The sequence below is a fragment of the Saccoglossus kowalevskii genome, chromosome 1, assembly GCF_978046115.1.
Source record: "Saccoglossus kowalevskii chromosome 1, keSacKowa6.1, whole genome shotgun sequence".
NCBI classification, from domain to species: domain Eukaryota; kingdom Metazoa; phylum Hemichordata; class Enteropneusta; family Harrimaniidae; genus Saccoglossus; species Saccoglossus kowalevskii.
Window position 1 is genome coordinate 18,132,367 of NC_140641.1, and position 5,872 is coordinate 18,138,238.

Genomic DNA, 5,872 nt, shown 5'->3' on the forward strand with positions numbered 1-5,872 from the left:
AATGCCAGTCTACATATATGCGTGATTTGTCTACTACTTACCTTGACCAATCATTGTTAATAAATTTGGTGCTGAGATCATGCAATCTCCTGCTGATTATATGTAAACTGGTTAATTTTAATGCGACTATAGTACTGTGAAATACTTTATTTTCGCTTGGAATTAATTTTCGCTGAAGGAATGATTCAGTGAAAATAAAATCCAGTGAATATACCTTTTTCCCTATATTTTCATCAAAAATCACCCAAAATGTCCTTTCAGTGAAAATTAATTCCAGCTAAAATAATTTTTTTTACAGTATACATGTATCAACTAATGAAGCAAAGAGTAAATTAAATTGCTGTAGCGATGTATTATTACACGACGAGTGCAGACAAATATATTTGAAAGTGTCTGCATTGTATTTGTGTTCTTGCACTGATTTTGTACAATAATAATGCCACGTTTCTTCAAGGATACATGTCAGTGTTGTTATGGTGTAGAACTATAAATGATATCTCAGGTAAAACCTTACACAGTTGCTCTATTGTCACTCTTGGCTATACGTTATAACAGTTTAATGTAACTGTGTCTTGTCAATGTTCTGTATTTTTGTATCCATTAACAAGAGTTGTCTTTCTACTAAAAAAAAATAAATCAAGTTTTAAGAGTGGGTAATCTTGCAAAGTAGTGAACCTTGTAACTAATCGTTAGTTCTTCTACTTAATAATGATAACCTGTGTAATAATGTTCCATTAGTAACACATTCACTTATGTAAATTATAGCGGTGTCTCTATGGTCAAAATGAATAATAAAAAGTATACAGCAAATGTGATTTTTTTTGGGTCTATATATGTGTTTCTGTTGGAGATATGCTTCTAATAGAGCAAATACTGTTAGTTTCTGCTGGATTTTGTCAGCGTTCGATGCGACATCACATACGACATCGGCTGATAGGCACATAATGACAATATTACACACCAAATATGGGCGTATGCTTTCTATGTTATAAGCATCACAATCTCACCCAGCGATTGCGTTAACTCTGCGTTCTACTTCCTGGACCCTCCAATATTAAAAAAAAGTCTTATTTGTGACAAAGATACACAGAATATGTTCTCAACTTTACTACGACAACTGGGACTCTCGAAACCACAATGCTAACGCGATCCCTGGCCTCGCCTATTTTGGCAGTAGTATTCATAGTTTGTTTTTTACCCACAATATACAATTTTGGTAACATTGTACAAATTGCTCCATCTCATTTATAACCTCATCTTACACCATGGTTTATTTGTTTGATCTCACTCACACTCACTCACACTCACACACACACACACACACACACGCACGCACGCACGCACGCACGCACGCACGCACGCACGCACGCGCGCGCGCGCGCACGCACACGCACACGCACACGCACACACACAGGGTATATATATTAGAAATATGGTAGTCTCAAAGCGCTATACTCAGATCTGTCACGTAAAGATAACATTCACAGACTCACAGCTGTCAGGCTATGTGAAACGCATTATGAACTATCATTTTTATCAGAATAATATATAATAAGCTACTATTTGCATTGTTAAAAATGTTTGCGAACTGAATATTGGAGGAATTTATATTCCATGAAAGTTACTCTCTTAATAATGCACATTGAAATTTAACAGCTAGAAAACCTATTTGTTTTTAATTTTCACTCTTTTCATCACTTGGTGTATGATTTCACAAAAAAAATGTGTATTTTTAAATGATTGCTAGTTGCAACATTGACCTTAGATATGATTGCTATATGCTTTGCATTATTTAATGTTTTACAGTTGTCATTACTTGTCACATCCCATGTGACTACAATACATGTAAAATAATATTTGTATGTCTACACACAATTTTTAAGTGTGTAATGCTTTAATATTTCATTTTAAAATAATTTTTGAGATATGTACATTGAATTTTATGTATGCAGAAATGTTTGTTTTTATATATAAAATATTAATAAACCTTTATCAATTTCAAAAAATTATTGAAAACAACTTGACCAATCACAACGTTGCGCGGTGACAAATCGTCAATGAATGATAAAACTTGCAAAGAATCATGGGTAATTGTCATTACATTACCAAATGGCTTCCATAGCCAATGGAAGTGTATTCTTTGAATTTGAATGAAATGTGAGGGTATATTCCAGGGTGAATATTTTAGAAATCTCAGTATTGTAAATAATTGTGGTGGTTGTTTCTACAATTTGTAGTCTGTTCACATTTGAAAAGCTGTCTGACTCATTTGAAGTTTTTTTTATTGGCACACATTGGTGTTTTTTTTTATTTTGTGCATAATAAAGTGTCCATTTCTTTTAATCGTGATTAATCATTGATAGTTTTACACCTGTCGCCTTTATTTTTCCAAAAATCCTTGAGACAGACCTTTTATTTTGTAATGATATAACTGATGTTTACATTGTTTTTCTCTGTTAGAATACAGTAAAAATGTTTTTGATTTTTTATGTGTATGATGGTTCATAGAGAGTATTTTTCTTTAGATGTGACTGTTTCTAGGTTGAATAAATCCAAACTTAAGTAGAAGCATCAAGATCATAGCTATGGAGTAATAGCCTACACAATAGCCAAATGGTTTTCAGTAAAATGGCCACAAATGCATCAGATTTGAGTCTGCTTTACAGGAAGTTTGAATAATGTTTTGATTAGCTTTGTAAACTTTCAGTGTCTATGAACTAAAAGATAGGTATTTGAGTTTTTATAATGAAATAAAATGTGTATTCTACTTTAGCATGTAATTAACATAAATGAACTTAACCATGAATCAAGCTACATAGCCTGGCACTCTGAGACTAGATGTGTGTTTGTTTTAAATAAAAAATGGTCTGAATCACCGAGATTGGCAAAATTTAAGGATTTAATCTAGTTTTGAGTTTAGTATTAATCCCACAATGGTATATATACCATGAGAAAGTGTGGGGTTAACGACAAGATGGCTACGAGGATGTTAATGGTTTGTTTGTGATCAAGGTTCTTGGAAACGTCCGAGGCCTGTATTTGGATTCACAAAAATAAACATGCAGTCTGAACAATGGGTCACATGACTTAAATTGGTAGAAGCGCATTTCATGTAGCAGCACAGTTTGTGATTAAAAAAAATATTTTTCTTTTATTCATTGTATGCTTTATTTGAATTGCTACAGTCACTGCATCATATGCGATTTATACATAGAATTGAAACTTGAATTGTGAGATGTTTGTTTTGCTGCTATTGCTTTGCATGTGGGTAATACTGCAATATAACTTGATACCTTGAACAGTGTAGTACTGTATTGTAAATTCCTGCTACCTCATAGACAAATATTTTGTTTATAATGCATTTTTTTTACAAGTCTTGTCGATTTTAAACTGAAGATTTACATGATTATTATAATATACATGTATCCATCAATAGTACATTTTTGTTAGTCCCCGTTCGGACGCAGTCCGAAAACGGGGACTTATGTTTTGACCTCCGTGTGTACGTGCGTGCGTCCCTACCTGTATCTTAGAAATGCCTGGACCAATCACAATCAAACTTCACACATACATCATACATGATAGTATACATACAGATGGATTTTGTTCAAACTTGGTATATACATTACCGGGTAGACATTATAGGACCTTGATGCACATCATTTTGTTTTACAATCTGATTCAAGATGGCCGAATGGCGGCCATTTTTGTGCTAAAAAATCATCAAAATCAAGTATTTCTCGGCTGTTTACAGATGGATTTTGTTCAAACTTGGTATATACATTAGACAATATCTCTGACTTGCTTTCACTGATTATGTTCAAATTTTAAATATTCATTATACATCTTGTCATAGATAGACAGATATATTGGTTTGACGATCCTATTCAAAATGGCCAAATGGTGGCCATTTTTGTGCTAAAAAATCATCAAATATCAATCATTTATGGATGGATTTCATTCAAACTTGGTACATATGTTAGACATTACAGGTTCCTGATGCACATCATTTATTTTTCAGATCGGATTCAAAATAGCTGTCTGGTGGCCATTTTGTTTTAATGATTGGGCTTCTAGAGCCATATCTCTTAAATGCTTTGACTGATTATATTCAAATTTTATATATTCGTTATACATCATGTTATATATATACATGTATTCAAAATGGCTGATTTTGAATGCTGTTCCAGAGCAACATCTCTCAATATGGACAAGTACTTTTTTGACGATCAGATACAAATGTCAATGATTTTAATGTTAAAAAATCATATTTCTGACATGGTTATATTCCAGCTATATTACTATAAACAAAACTATATATTTTAAATTTGATAACTAACGGGGACTGTGCCATGCATGGCTTGTTTATTTTGAACTTCCAATGTATGGTTTAGTTTGCCGAATACTGTATACACGTATTTGTTGGTTTTGTCCTTGTGGATGTGGTTTAACACCATGAGGGGGATAGTAATAACGTTATCCAAATTCCCATAGGAAAGAGAATAGATTGTCTTGCAATAAATGGGACACAGTGGAGTTTACATTGAGTTCATCATTCATTGGTGTGTGTAATGTTTATAGAATATGTTAGTTAGCATCTGCCATAACCACAAAAAATAATTACAATGTATGGGTGACTTCCAAAAGCATCTGTGTGGTAGTAGCAAGCTTACCCGAGCCTAGGAGCACATTTAAAACCACTAACCACGAATCAAAATCAACCACATCTAATATTAATTTATAAATGTATTATTTGTTTCGCAATGAAATTTGTTAACACCAAACTGAAACTTTCCAATTCTCATCGTTATTTAGTCAACATTAGATTCTGATTTCAATTCTCTTAATGATGCAGCTTCTCTCTATTTTACAAACTTTGTCATTGTAAAACAATGTTATTCAACATAATGTTGTTTCAAGAATATTTCATTCTTTCATTATTTAGTACCCTTGTGTGTCCAGACTTGTATCTTAGACATGCCTGGACCAATCACAATAAAACTTCACACATAAATCATGCATAATATTATACATATGCACATCAATTTGTTTCACGTTCTGATTCAAGATTTGCAGTCTTGCAGCCATTTTATTAATGAATTTGGTTCCAGTGCTATATCTCTGACTTGCTTTGACTGATTATGTTCAAATTTTAATTATTCATTATACAACATGTCATAGATATACAGATATATTGGTTTGACGATCCTATTCAAAATGACCAAATTGTGGCCATTTTTGTGCTAACAAATCATCCAATATCACGCATTTCTGGATGGATTTCGTTCAAACTTGGTACGTGCATTAGACATTACAGGTTTCTGATGCACGTCATTTTATTTTCAGGTCGGATTCAAAATGGCCGACTGGCGGCTATTTTGTTTTTATGAATGGGCTTCTAGAGCCATATCTCTGACTTGCTTTGACTGATTATGTTTGACTGATCAATTTTTGATATTCATTATACATGATGTTATGGATATATACAATGTATTCAAAATGGCTGATTTTGTTTTAATTAATGCTGTTCCAGAGCAAGATCTCTCAATATGGACAAGTACTCATTTGACAATCAGATACAAATGTCAATCATTTTAATGTTAAACAATCATCATAATCATATTCCTGACACAGCTATATTACAGCTATATTACTATAAACAAAACCATATATCTTAAATTCGATAACTACCGGGGACTGTGCCATGCATGGCTTGTTTTTTTTTAGAAATTAATAGTAAATTGTTCACATTTCTCTCTACACACTGATTGTTAAATCGAAAAACTTAAACCCTGTAGCAATATAGCCTGAATTCTTCTACTTTGTCTGAACCCAGCATGCAAAATGTAATGTATTATTTCAATGAACTTAT